Genomic DNA, 15,859 nt, shown 5'->3' with positions numbered 1-15,859 from the left:
GAAACTCATGAGGCTTTTGGCACCTGCTATACATGTACCTTTCTTTGGTTTCTATCTTGGAAAAAATTTAATTTTTGTTAGCAGATTTGCTGTTTGTGTTGTGGGAGAGGGCACATCGATCAAAGTGGCAGAGAAGCTCCAGTGTATGAACAGAGACCATTCTGATAACCAAACAGCATCCATAGATGTCCTGTTTTTATTTCCAATTCCCTTTTCTTAGAAAGAGGGTGTAAATAGAGAGGTGACCCAGGAATCAGAAGGATTAGAGTTTAAATCCATCTTCAGACACTAAATGTGTAATCCTAGGCAAGTCACATAACCCTGCTTGCCTCAGTTTCCCCATTTGTAAAATGAGTTGGAGAAGGAAATGGCAAATCATTCCAGTATCTCTGCCAAGAAAATCCAAAATGGGGTCATTAAGAGTTGGACAAGACTGAATAACTACAACTTCTGTTAAAATTTTACTACATTCTTATTTTTATCCTCAGTCCTAGAAAAGTGAAAGGGGACAAGAAGGCAAGCCAGTGAGTAGGGAGAGGAATTGGGGTTAAGGTGACAAGATTTCAGGAAGAAAATGAAAACAGGGGATGCTCTTGTTATTATGTTAAAAACAATATATGTCTCTTAAAAACAACAACAAAAAAGAGCAGGAGGGTTTTCTGTGGCAGATTTTCCACTTAAACCTTTTCCCCTGGTCTTTTAGCTTCCTGTGCCATAGATAGATGGCCTGGATAGACATATTATATATATAGATACACATATAATTTTTAACTTCCTATGCCTCCTTTACATGTCTTTATCTTTTGTTATAAACACATACAGATTTGTTATCATATTCATTCTTATCATCCTAAATTCTAAGGTAACATATAAGTATGTTTGGAAAGTCTTTTGTTAATGACAAATGACCTTTCTCATTTATTTTTCAATTAGATCTAAATGTGATTCTTCCTACCTCCGATTTAAAAGGATAGATCTTTTTTATTCCCATAAGCAGTTTCTCTCATTTCTATATGTAAATACCAAACTTAGCTAAATACTAAAATTGCAAGTTATACAATTTATTAATACTGTAACAACTATTAACACAATAGACCTAAATAATTATTTACAATGTTTTAACTGTGAGAAAGATTACAGTTACCTCCAAACATCATTATAGCCACTGATAACTTCTTACTTCTGAAACAATAGTCCTATCATTCTATTCGCTCTGGATACAAATTAAAATCATCCTCTTCTCACCAGAAAAGTTCTTTTGATTTTCATTTCTCTCAAGCCATCACTTTTAATAGCCTCTCTAGAATAAGTAAGCTTGTAATTCAAGATTGTTCTCTCTTAAAGATACAATAATAGTATCTCAAAGCTACAGTAGCAGCATAATCTCTGCGGGAAAAGCTATTGGAACCGACATCTCTCCAGACTCAGCTCAGGTACCACTTCAATACATAAACTTTCCTTGCTCCCCATACTCCATTAATTTTATATTTATTTTATCTGTTATAATAAGTACTTTCAAATGCTGTCAGGTTTCTGTTCTTTCATATTTCTTTTATTCTCGTATTGTATCCTCTAGTAGAATGTAGGCCTCTTGAGGGCACGAAATTTTTTTGGTATCATACAAAAATCTAGCATAGTATCTTGCAAATATTTAATAGATACTTGATTAATTTCTGGTGAATTGCCTGAGAGAAGCCCTTCTTAGAGAGTTTTAGACATAGTACTTATCTAAATCCACCAAAAAAAGCATATTCAGAAGAATCCATAATAGAGAGAGGGCAAGTAGTCAGATAAATTTGGCTAAAAGAAGTATACAGAGAAATCTGTAAACCATATTCCTATAGGGATGAGTGTCTATCCTTGCACATGACTGTACAGAGGGATCTGCACTTTGCTCATATATACATATGAAGTGCACACAAACACAATGATTTCTCTCAATATTAGGGGTCATCATTCTATCCTGCTACCTAAAACTAATTACTCCCAAATTATCCTTTTTCTTATCTGTCCCTTCCACATTTTAATGCTTGTTTAGTGGACAGAATTTTCAGATGGTCCTTTCTTTTTTTTCCCCACTTTTTATTAAAGCTTTTTATTTACAAAACACAGATGCATGGGTAATTTTTCAACACTGATCCTTGCAAAATGTTCTGTTCCAACTTTGATCCTCCTTTTCCCCTCCCCTAGATGGCAGGTAGTCTCATACATGTTAAATATGTTAAATTATATGTTAAATACAATATATGTATACATATTTATAGAGTTATCTTGCTGTATCCAAAAAATGCTGGATCTGAAAATTTGGATCTAGAAAGAAAAAAAAAACCTGAGAAAGAAAACAAAATGCAAGCAAACATCAACACAAAGCGTGAAAATGTTATGTTGTGGTCCATACTCAGTTCCCTCAGTCCTCTCTCTGAGTGTAGTGTTGGCTCTCTTCATTACTAAATTACTAAACAAGTGGAACTGGTTTGAATCATCTCAATGTTTTTTTTTTTAATTTAATTTTATTTTATGATAACTTTTTATTGACAGAACCCATGCCAGGGTAATTTTTTTACAACATTATCCCTTGCACTCACTTCTGTTCTGATTTTTCCCCTCCCTCCCTCCACCCCCTCCCCTAGATGGCAAGCAGTCCTATATATGTTAAATATGTTGCAATATATCCTAGATACAATATATGTTTGCAGAACCGAACAGTTCTCTTGTTGCACGGGGAGAATTAGATTCAGAAGGTAAAAATAACCCAGGAAGAAAAACAGAAATGCAAATAGTTCACTTTCATTTCCCAGTGTTCTTTCTTTGGGTGTAGCTGCTTCTGTCCATTATTTATCAATGAATCATCTCAATGTTGAAGAGGACCATGTCCATCAGAATTGATCGTCATATAGTCTGGTTGTTGCCATGTACAATGATCTCCTGGTTCTTCTCACTTCACTCAATATCAATTCATGTAAATCTCTCCAGGTCTCTCTGAAATCTTCCTACTGGTTATTTCTTACAGAACAATAATATTCCATATTATTCATATACCACAATTTATTCAGCCATTCTCCAATTGATGGGCATCCGCTCAGTTTCCAGTTTCTGGCCACTACAAAGAGGGCTGCCACAAACATTTTGGCACATACAGGTCCCTTTCCCTTCTTCAATATCTCTTTGGGCTATAAGTCTAGTAGAAACATTGTTGGGTCAAAGGGTATGCACAGTTTAATAACTTGTTGAGCATAATTCTGCTCTTCAGAATGGTTGGATCCATTCACGTTCCACCAATGATGTATCAGTGTCCCGATTTTCTCACATCCCCTGGAATATTTGTCATAAGATGGTTATTTCTGCAGAGGTAGGTTTCTGGAGATTCCTCCCTGTCTTTTTCATCAAATGAGATTATTGTGTTTAACAAATGCTAAGTACCTCAGCATATAGTAGGTGCTTTATAAATGCTTGCTACCTTCTCTTTCTTTCTGTTCCCCATCCACTTAAGATAGCTCTAAGAATTACATGAAACATCTAATTCTTTCAAGTTTGCTGGTCATCACTGCAGAATAACAGCTGTAATCATAGCAAAGAAGTCACCACTATCTAGTGGCTTCCTCTGCTTCTTCATTGAGATCTCACTAATGCAATACTCTTAGGGCCCTTTCCTTGAAACAATATCCAAATAGGGAGGAGAAGTAGCATCCTTCCCATTTAAGTCTGGAAAAACAGAGCTCACAGACATGATGTACATTGGATACATTATACAGTGTCAGGAATAAGAACAAGAGTCAGAATCCAAGTAGTCTCACTCCAGGAGTGAGGACTTATTCCAATATGTCATAATGAGATTTTGAAACCATTTCGACATTATTTGGAACTGGTCTTTTTCTTTATAGCATTATAAAGAAATATATATAGCTCTGTTACTGTAAAAGACAAACCTCCCTTCCTCCCTCTCTTTATCTCTCTGTGTCTGTTTTTTTCTTTGTCTATCTGTCTCTCACCAAAAAGGTCTGCTTAGTGGGCATTTGCTTTTTTAGGCCAGGCTTGTCCATGGCAGGAGGACACACAGCTGAGACTCTGGGAGAATAAAAGAAGGAAGCTAATCTTCCCACTGTGATTGCATGGACATGGACTAAGATAGGGAGGAGGTAATTTACCTGACTAGCTTGCCAGAAAAGGAAATCATGTGCCACATGAGGAATTAGGGCAACAGGAACTCAGTGAAGTGATTTAAGCCCTTCCTTTCTTCTCCTGGCTTTGAAATCAGGATGCTGAAAGCATTTTTCTTAAAAAAAAGGTGTTCAGGTATATCTTTGGAAAAATAGGATCAGAAAACCAAGATAAGGAGGGAAGAATTTTCAAAACTTTCCAGAAAAGTAGCCCTGTTGCTCCAGAATTTTAATATTTTGGACCTTTTACTTTCCATTTTGTTTCAGTAAATATATTTTAATATAGATTTCAATCAGTAGGGTTTTTTTTTCAGTGACAATCAACAAACATTTATTAAGGGGAAGGAAATAAAGATTTATTAAGCTCCTAGTTTGTGTAGGCACTGTGCTAAGTGCTTTACAGATTTCTCATTTGACCTTCACAACAACCTTGTGAGATATAGGCTTTTATTTCTTATTTTATAGTTGAATAAACTAAGGCAGATGGAGAGTGTGACTTGTCAAAAATTATACAGCTAGTTAAGTATCTTAGGCTGGATTTGAACTCAGATCTTCTATCCATCCACTGGCATTTAGATAATCTACTAAGCACCTATTATGACTCAGGAACTGTGCTAGGTGCTGGGGATACAAACACAGTGAATGAAACAATCTCTGCTCTCAAGGAACAGCTTACATTCTAATAAGATACCCAATAAATACATGAATATACAAAAAATAAAAAAGAAGGAATACAAATAAATGATAGTTAAATACAGGATGGTTTGGGGAGATCATTAATAGTTTAGATCATCAAGAAAGAAACCATATATAACATGTAGTGCTTGAAATTCATCTTTCAAAGGAAGAGAAAGATTCTGAGATAGAGATGATTATAGGACTGCATTGCAAGCATGGAAGACTGCTAGTCTAAAGGCATGGATGGCAGTTAGGTGGTGTCATAGTGCACAGAGCACTGGGTCAGGAGGCAGGAACCTTCTTGAGTTCAAATCTGACTTCAGAAGTTCACTAGCTGTGTGACCCTGGATAAGTCACTTAACCCTGTTTGTTTCAGTTTTCTCATCTGAGTTGGAGAAGGAAATGGCAAACCATTCCAGTATCTCTGCCAAGAAAACCCCAAATTAGGTCATGTAGTATGAGACATAACTGAAAAGACTGAACAACAACATAAAAGCATGGAGATAAGAAATGGAGTTTTTAAAAATAATATTTTATTTTTTAAAATACATATAAAAGATGCTTTTCAACATACCTTTTTGTAAAACTTTGTATTCCAAATTTTTCTTATAGCAAGAAATAGATAGCAAGCAATCTTGATATAGGTTAAATATATGTAATCCTTTCCCCCCACCTTTATAATGAGGTTTTTTATTTTTGGTTTCATTTTTTATTTTTTTATTGGTTATGCGTGTTTTTTGTTTTTTTTGTTTTTTTGCTGAGGCAATTAGGGTTAAGTGACTTATCCAGGGTCACACAGCTAGGAAGTGGTGTTAACTGTTTGAGAACAGATTTGAACTCAGTTTGTCCTGATTTCAGGGCTAGTACTCTATCCACTGCACCACTTAGCTGTCCCTATTGAAGTTTTTTATTTTCAAAATATATGTAAAAATAATTTTTCAACATTGACCCTTGCAAAATCTTGTGTTCTAATTTCCCCCCTTCCTCTCACCCTCTTCTCTAGATGTCAAGTAATCCAATATATGTTAAACATGGCAAAAAAATATGTTAAATCCAATATAGGCATACATATTTATACAATTATCTTGCTGCACAAGAAAAATCAGATCAAAAAAGAAAAAAATGAGAAAATAAAATTCAAGCAAATAACAAAAAGAGTGAAAATATTATGTTGTGATCTACCCTCCATTCCCATATTTCTCTCTATGGGTGTAGATGGCTCTCTTCATCACTGAACAAGTGGAACTGGTTTGAATCATCTCAGTGTTGAAGAGAGCTACGTCCCTCAGAATTGATCATTGTATAGTCTTCTTGTTGCCATATGGTTTGATTCTGCTCATTTCACTTAGCATCAATTCAAGTAAGTCTCTCCAGGCCTTTCTGAAATCATCCTTCTGATCATTTCTTATAGAACAATAATATTCCACAACATTCATATACCATAACTTATTCAGCCATTCTCCAACTAATGGGCATCTACTCAGTTTCCAGTTTCTTGCCACTGCAAAAAGGACTGCCACAAATATTTTGAGCAATCCTTTTTAACATATTTCCATATTTGTCATGTTGTGCAAGAAAATTCAGAGCAAAAGGGAAAAAAATGAGAAAGAAAAAACAAACAAAAGGTAAAAATACTATGCTTTGAACCACATTCAGTCTCCATAATTTTCTCTCTGGATATGATTGGCGCATTTTCTATCCCAAGTCTATTGAAATAGTCTTGAATCACCACATTGTTAAGAAAAACCAAATCTATCATAGTTCTATCATAATTGATCATCACATAATCTTGCTGTTACAACATTTTCTTGGTTCTGCTCACTTCACTATTAGTTCATGTAAGTCTTTCCAGGCTTTTCTGAAATCAGCCTGCTCATTTTTTTTATATTACACTAATATTCCATTATCTTCATATATCACAACTTATTCAGCCATTCCCCAACTGATGGGCATCCACTCAATTTCCAGTTCCTTATCACTACAAAAAAGCTGCTATAAACATTTTTGTACATGAATCCTTTTCCCTTTTTTATTATCTCTTTAGGAAATATCCTAAAGAGATACAGACTCAGTAGTAAGACTGCTAGATCAAAGGGTAAATACAGTTTTATAGCTCTTTGGAGCTAATTGTTCTCCAAATTGTTCTCCAGAATGGTTGGATAATTTTACAAGCCCACCAACAATGTATTTAGTGTTCCAGTTTTCCCACATCTTCTCCAACATTTATCATTTTTTCCTGTCATTTTAGCTAATCTGGGTGTTAGTTCAATTAATCTTACTAATTAAAATCTTAATTAATCTAATCAATAGTGATTTAGAGAATTTTTAAATGGAGCTTTGTGTGTATGGAAGAGAAAAGCCCAGTTTGACTAGATTGCAGAGTGCTAAATGGGGAATAATATACAATGAAAATGAAAAAATCAGTTAGGAATTGTTTGGGAAGGATTTTAAAAGCTATACAAAAAGGTTATTATATTTGATTCAATGAGAAGCCATTGAAGTAGATTAAGAAAAATCACCTGATCAGGGTTTCAATTGACCTGATTAGGTCAATTAAGGAAAATCACTTTGGTTACAAGATAAAAGATTGATTGGAATGAAACTATAATTGAGGCAGAGAGAACAATCTGAAAGTTATTGTAATAATCCAAATAGGTAATAGGAGTCTGAACTAAGGTGGTAGCAGAGTAGAGAGAAAGGATTGTATGTAAGAGGTATTATAAAATTAGAAATGGGAAAATTTGAAAATTATTGGATACATAGCATAAAGGAGAGTAAGGAATTAAGAATAATGACAAGATTATGAATCTGGGAGACTGGAAGAATGGTAGTGCCTTTAACAAGATTTAAGCTTGAGGGAAAGGTAAGGGATTAATTTTGCATACATTGTTTGGGATCTCTCCAGTTGCAAATATTCATTAGGTAATTTCTGGTATAGATTGGAGCTCAGGGGAGAGACTGGGACTGGATATATAAATTTGTGAGTCATCTGCATGGAAAAAATTATTAAATCCCCGGGAGCTGATGGTGATCACCAAGGAAGAGTGTAGAGAAAGAAGGGGAGAATCCAAGGCCAGAACCTTGGTAATAGGCGGTTAAGGATCATGTTATGAACCAGGAAAAGAGCCGTTGACAGGTAGGAGAATTGAGTGTATTATTATTATTGTTATTCAGTCAATTCAACTCTATTATCTCATGTACCATTCTATCCATGAGTTTTTCTTGGCAAAGACATTGGAGGGGTCTGCCATTTCCTTTTCCAGTGGATTATGGCAAGATATAAGATCATAGTTTGAAGGGAAGGTCTAGATTAATGAAGGTTTTTTGAGGATGGGGAAACTTGGAGAGGTTTAAAAGAGTGGAAGAAATCAGTAGGAATGGAGAATCTGAAGATTAAATAGTAACAGGTAAAATGATTGAGGTTGCAGGGAGTTGGAGAGAACAGAGGGGTTAAAATCAAATATATAAAGCTTAGGCACAAAGAGCCACTTCCTTGTGAGAATCTCGGGAAAAAGCAGAGGAGCGGATGCTGCTATCAATGGGATTGTGAAATCAAGGAAAGGGAAAGGAGAACTCGTATAATAGCCTTAAATAACCAAAAACTAGTTAATAGAATTATTAAAAGGTTACATTTATTTGAGCAACTACAAGAAACTTTATGATGATGTGGTGCTAACATTCTAATTTAACAAATACACCATCAGAACTAGTACAGAAAGGAGGAAAAAGGCAATATCTGGTACAGATGAGAAGAAAATACAAACAAGGAGGAAGGGGGAGGACAGGGGAAGCAGATATCAGATGCACCTCAGTTATCTCTGAAAGAAAGGATAGTTGAACACATACACAATTTAGTATATTCTGTACTAAACTACTCAAAAGGGAAACTAGCAATGGTGTGCTGATAAATGTTTTAACAATTCGAACTGGGTACAACACACTTAAATTTAATCTGAATTATTAACATTTTTACATCATTTCCTAAGTTTAAACAATCAAAATAACAATAAATGAAGCCCAGATTTATTGTTGTCAGTCATCTTAGAACAAGTAGGGGTGATAGGGATGATTTAAAAGGGATAATAAGATTGAAAGGGAACAGCCACAAGAAAAATTAACTCCCTGATCCTGAAGAGAAAATTAAAAAGGGAGGGGAGAAGAAAAGGAGAACTAGAATCTATCTAAACCTAAATTCTTCTAAACAATTGTAAAATGGCTGAACAGATTGAAGTATATGAATGTAATGGAATATTATTGTTCCATAAGAAATGAAGAAAGAGATAATTTCAGAGAAAACTGAAAAGTATGAACTGATTTAGAGTGAAGGGAGTAGAACCAGGAGGACAATTTATACAAAGACAGCAACATTGTAAAGAAAACTTTGAAAGATTAAAGAACTCTGTTTATTGTACAGTGAAATAATGTTAATGACCTCCTTGCAATAGTAGAATCTCTGGATAAAAGATATGGACATTTTAATCCCTTTATTTGTTGATTTCAATTTGTTTTTCAGAATGATCATACTGTTTCATAGCTCCACCAACAATGTACTAGTTTGCCTGCAATTCTTTCACCTTTGACTATCATATTAGAGCTGAAGATACAAAATTAATGCTTTTTGCAGATAAAATGAACTACCTAGAAAACCTAATGATTCCATTTAAAAATGAATTAAAACCATAACTTCAACAAAATTGTAGTAATACAAAATAAACCTATATAAATAACAGCTAGCCTTTATTACTAGCAAAATCTAGCAGGAAGAGATGAAAAAAGAAATAGTTACAGCATTGTAAAGAAAAACAACTTTGAAAGAGTTCAGAATTTTGACCAAGGCAATTACCAACTTCAGTATGAGAGGATCAAGTATGAAGCATATTTCATATTTATTGATAGAGGTATTGGACTAGTCACTCTGCAAACTATTGCTCAAGGATCAAGTGCTGCTGTCTAGAACAAGAGGGAGAGAATGAGATATATTTTCAGATATAGCTTATATACAAACTTAGTTTTTGTTTGTTTGTTTGATTGCTTATTTGTTAAAAATGGAAAATTTTATGAAGTGATACTCTAGCTGGGGTAGTAGGGAGCATTAATGATATGTTGGTCCTAGTCCACTAAAAAAAAAAAGGGAAAAGAAAAAAACATCAGTGAAGTATTTAAAAATGCCTAGCACAAGAAGGGGAAAAGTTCAGAAGGAGACAACAGAGAGATAGTTTTTAAACTAATATGCTGAATTTATTACATTTTTTTTAAAAAGCAAGGATGAACTAAATTCATGGTTTCATAAGCAATCATCTTTTATATAAAAGTTAGTATTCAGGATAACAGAAAAATAATTTTTTTTTTAAAGGAAAGTACTTCAGGGAATGATTTGTAATGTGTGACATTACTTTTACTCATCCCCTTTCCCCTGAGAATTTGTGATTTATTTCCCAACTTTGTAGCCTAAGCCTCATGGGTTTTGCTAGATCTCCAATATTGATTACCAAGGGATCTGGGAAGGGAAGAGTTTTTGGGAAAAAGTGGGCAAGGCACTGAAGGGAGTCCCCATGTAGAAGGGAAAAAATTCTTAGTTTCCACTCCACCCTCTCTTCCACCCTCAGTTACTATCTTTACCCTCTAAAATAATGCTTTCACTTGGAGTATGATTAATGACTATTGACACATCTGTACTCCAGATTCCTCTCTGGGAGATTTTCTTATTTTCCAACAAATTCAAACACAAATCCAAACTCCCTATAGCCATCAAGGAATTTCTTTGGTAGCCATCATTTAAGCTTTCATGTCATATTGCAATTCTCCCTGGCTGGGTGGTAAAGGTACAAAAAGCAGATGGTATTTTGCTGAAAATTTTGATTTAATCCGTTCATATACCTGACAATTGACTTTCCTTTGTTCTCATGAAAGCTGTGTCCTTTGCTTAAATTTACCACTGATTACTTCTTTTAAAGAAAATCTTACAGAGAAATCTGGGATTCAGCTGTTTCAATTGTCCCTCTTTCCCCCCCCCCCTTTATTATAGCTTTTTATTTACAGTTATATGCATGGGTAATTTTTCAGCATTGACCCTTGCAAAACCTTTTGTTCCAACTTTTCCCCTCCTTCCCCCCACCCCCTCCCCCAGATGGCAGGTAGACCCATACATGTTAAATATGTTAAAGCATATGTTAAATACAATATATGTGTACATATACATGGTTATTTTGCTGCACAAGAAGATTCAGACTTTGAAATAATGTAAAATTAAACTGAGAAGGAAATAAAAAATTCAAGCGGATAAAAAAAGGAGTGGAAATGCTATGTATTGGTTCACACTCATTTCCCAGAGTTCTTTCGCTGGTTATAGCTGGTTCTATTCATTATTGAACAAGTAGAACTGATTTGGTTCATCTCATTGCTGGAGATGGTCACGTCCATCAGAATTGATCATCATACAGTATGAACCGAACAGTTTTCTTGTTGCACAGGGAGAATGGAATTCAGAAGGTATAAATAACCCGGGAAGAAAAACAAAAATGCAAGCAGTTTATATTCATTTCCCAGTTTTCTTTCTCTGGGTGTAGCTGCTTCTGTCCATCTTTGATCAATTAAAGCTCTCTTTATCGAAGAGATCCACTTCCATCAGAATACATCCTCAAACAGTATCATTGTTGAGGTATATAATGATGTCTTGGTTCTGCTCATTTCACTTAGCATCAGTTCATGTAAGTCTCTCCAAGCCTCTCTGTATTCATCCTGCTGGTCATTCCTTACAGAACAATAATATTCCATAACATTCATATACCACAATTTACTCAACCATTCTCCAATCGATGGACATCCTTTTATTTTCCAGCTTCTATCCACTACAAACAGGGCTGCCACAAACATTTTGGCACATACAGGTCCCTTTCCTTTCTTTAGTATCTTTTTGGGGTATAAGCCCAGTAGAAACACTGCTGGATCAAAGGGTATGCACAGTTTGATAACTTTTTGAGCATAGTTCCAAATTGCTCTCCAGAATGACTAGATGTGTTCACAATTCCACCAACAATGTATCAGTGTCCCAGTTTTCCCACATCCCCTCCAACATTCAACATTATCTTTCCCTGTCATTCTAGCCAATCTGACAGGTGTGTAGTGGTATCTCAGAGTTGTCTTAATTTGCATTTCTCTGATTAATAATGTATTGTCCCTCTTCTATGGAGGTTCTTAAAAGAAAGGCAAGTATCCAGGGGAGGGGGGAAGGGGAAAGAGGAGAAAATTTGGAACAGAAGTTTTTACAAGGATCAATGTTGAAAAATAACCCACACATATGTTTTGTTGATAAAAAGCTATAATTTAAAAAAAAAAAAGAAAGACGGGTCAAAGTGATAGCAGAATTTGTTGTAATAGTAGTAGTAGTAAGTAATTGTAGTAGTTGTTGTAGGTCATGACTTTTTGTACCCCATTTGGGGTTTTCTTGGCAGAGATACTAGAGTGGTTTGCCATTTCCTATTTCAACTCATTTTACAGATGAGGAAACTGAGGCAAACAGGGTGAAGAATCTTGCCCAGGATCACCAGTTAGTAAGTGCCTGAGGTCAGATCTAAACTCATGAAGATGAGTCTTCCTGACTCTAGACCTACCACTCTATGAATTGTACTATCAAACTAAAATCAGAATATTAACCATGTAGCATATCCCCTGTTTCTTGTAAGAGGCAGGGAATTCTTTTTTTTTAAAATATTATTTTATTTTTCCAAATACATGTAAAGATAGTTTTCAACATTCATTTTTGTAACACTTTGTCTTCTAAATTTTTCTTCCTCCCCAATCTGCAAGCAATTTGATATAGATTAAATATGTGTAATCCTTTTAAATATATTTCCATATTTGTCATGTTGAACAAGAAAAATCAGACCAAAAGGGGGGAAAACCACAAAAAAGAAAAAAAAAAAGGTGAAAATCTTATGCTTCAATTTACATTCATTCTCCATAGTTCTCTCTCTAGATATGATTGTCATTTTCCAGCTCAATCTATTAGAATTGCCTTGAATCACCACATTGGTGAGAAGAGCCAAGTCCATCACAATTGATCATCTTGTTTACTGTGTAGTGTCCTGGTTCTGCTCACTTCACTCAGCATCAGTTCATGTAGATCTTTCCAGGCTTATCTGTAATCAGCCTGAAACCGGGAATTCGAAAGGCAGAGTGAGGTGTGTGTCATCAAAGGAAGTCAGTGCATTGATTTATTTGTCTTGGCTGTATTGTGATCCTGAGATGAACATTTTTACCTTTGGGAGCAATATCATGAGACTGAGAAGTTAGGGGCTCCAGTTCTCCCAATCCCAGCCAATTGGCAACAGCATGAGTTTGCTGTAACCAAATTCTTCTCAGAGAAGATGACACCAACAGGAAGATGTCCTAACTTGCCAAGAGATAATAGTCCTCGAGAGATTGAGTTTTCCAAATAGTGTAGAACCAAGGTGAGAGTGAAATGGCTGTACAACAAAAAAGGATAGTCATCCTAAGGATTGAATCCAGTCCCTGACTGAACCTGGAATTCAGAACTCTGGCAGGGCAAAGGAAAGCTCCAGTCCCTTAAGCCAGTGCAAGTCTATTATTTTTTCTCTCAACCTCCTTACAAGAGAGGAAGTAAAAGTGTTAAAAAAAAGTAACATTTATACTTTACAGATGAATCAAATGAATCTTATAGAGATTAAATTACTATCATATGTTACTTAGAAGTGTCTGGAGATGACAATTGTTTCCAGGTCTTTTGGAATCTTCCAGGGATTCTGTAAAGGGTTGAAACTCTGAAAAGGTGTACTTGAATCTGAGACCGCAGAGCACTTAAGGCTAATTACCTGTTTGATGTGAGAGAATGGCTCTCTATACATATATATAGATGAGATGGCAATGTGATGGCTCTCCTCACCATTGGTGCTTGCTGAATGTGTGGTGGTGAGGTAATTGTAGGCAAGGATTGGAGGGCTGAGGAGAGAGGTCAGGGTCACTCAGCTGAAGGAAGAGGAAGAGAGAGACTTCAGGCTCTGGACTCCAGAGTCCAGAATTGATCTTTGGCAAGCCTCATGGCAGCTTGCCTGCCTTCTTCACTTCTCCCCTTAAAGGCCAAGGACTTTGATTGATCCTGACTCTGACTGATCCTGAGGCCCTCCAGAGAGCTAGCCCAGACATTATAGGATTCCAAGCTCATCTTTTGAGCTTGTCTATCACTAGCTTCTGACCCTTGCTATTGGGAATTTTTTTGTTTTTTGCCTAACTAAGCATCTCTCAATAATTATAAATCCTATAACCCACTGGTAGCTGTTTGCTCTTTATTAGAGGACTAAATCCCATTACTTATTTTGCTGTACTCTGATACTAATTACTGCACTTCCAAATCATTGCTTTCATAACTGATATTCTGCTCCTAGCATGCATTACTCTTCCCCTTTTCTATAACACTCAAGAGTACAAATGTATTTTATAAAGGTTAATTAATAAGGAAAGACTTCATCCAGAAAAATATGAATAATTAGATAACTCTTTGAATCTCTAAAATGGAATCTGTCTAGAGCAATAGCAAAATAGTTCTTGTGACATTTTAAAACCTTTTTAGTTCAGCTGAAAATATTAATAAATACTTCTCTAACTACAATCTTTTCCCCTTAGGGAAGAATGTAAGAAGGGAAAAAAGCTAAACTTAAGGCCCTCAGAAAATGGATTGGCCAAAATTAAAATTAGAGAGACTTCCTGTCTTGTTAAGATCAGGGCCTTCTCCATCCCCTGAGGGGACTAGATTTATGATTCACTCTTTCCCAGTTCTGAAGGTGTTAGGGTATCGATCTTAGTCAAAGAAAGAATTGAGTGGTTTTAGAAAAGATGATGTTGTTTGTTATTGTTGTTGAGTCTCATGTGGTGCTTTTTAAAACTGGTTTTCTATTTCCTTCTCCAGCTCATTTTACAGATGAGGAAACTGAAATAGGCAGGGTTACATGACATGCCCAGGATCACATTTGAATTCAGATCTTTCTGATTCCAGGTCAAGGGCTCCATCCATTTTGTCTAATAGCTGCCTCAGGAAAAATTAAGTGACTATTATTCAATTAGATAGATTTGAAAGTTATTCCAATACTGTCTTTTATCTGATTATGACTTCTTTAAATGTTGCTTCAGGCCTGAGGGGACTCTGCCAATTTGGACATTTCTTTCTAAGCAGACTAATACTTGAATTTAGAATAATAATAAGTTAATTAAAAATGTTTCTGGCAGACTTAAGCCTATTATATTCCCTTCTTCTCCAGAGGACATATCATATAGGCAAGTGAACAATTTTTATAGGGTGATTTCTACTCTTCTCCATCAAAGCTTTAGTCCTATCCCTCATTTTGATATAGATCACTCTGAGTTCCTCCAAATGTTATGTCAGTGGAACCCAAACTCTGGCAGGTTTTATCAAGTGGGAAAGATTTTGAGTATGTTTCTAATTAAATAAGTTCAAAGAGAGTTATTACCAGAAGATTCACCTCTAAATAATGACTTTTTTTGATCCCAATAAAGTCATTTCCCAAGTGCATTTCTAAGACATGTAAAGGTTATGGTCTTTGTTATTTGAAGGAATAAAAACACTGATGAAATCATAAAGCTTTCAAAGTACTGAAGTATTTTTTTATTAATTATAGTTATATATTATATATCAGAATCTATATAATATATAAGTACAATCATACTTCTATATAACACTCAAGATCTGCAAAGTACTTTTCTTATAAGTAGAAAGTATATGAAGTAGAAAGAATAAGAATTTTAATGTCCATTTTATAGATAAGGAAACTAAAACTATAAGAAGTTTAGTGAATTTGACATCATCATGATGCTGTTCTAATGGCAGTGCAGAAAGTTGTGGGAATCCCCTTTTGGTCATAGGTGCAATTCCTACGAGAAAGAATTCATGAACCCGAAATATTAGTGGCAAAAAAGGAAGTTTTATTGGTACCGAGACTGACTTCCGAGTGGCAAAGTCCTGTTAGGAAAATGGAGGCTGGCACTGAGAAGAG

This window comes from Antechinus flavipes, chromosome 4, assembly GCF_016432865.1.
Source record: "Antechinus flavipes isolate AdamAnt ecotype Samford, QLD, Australia chromosome 4, AdamAnt_v2, whole genome shotgun sequence".
Taxonomy (NCBI): Eukaryota; Metazoa; Chordata; class Mammalia; order Dasyuromorphia; family Dasyuridae; genus Antechinus; species Antechinus flavipes.
This window is presented reverse-complemented; position numbering follows the sequence as displayed.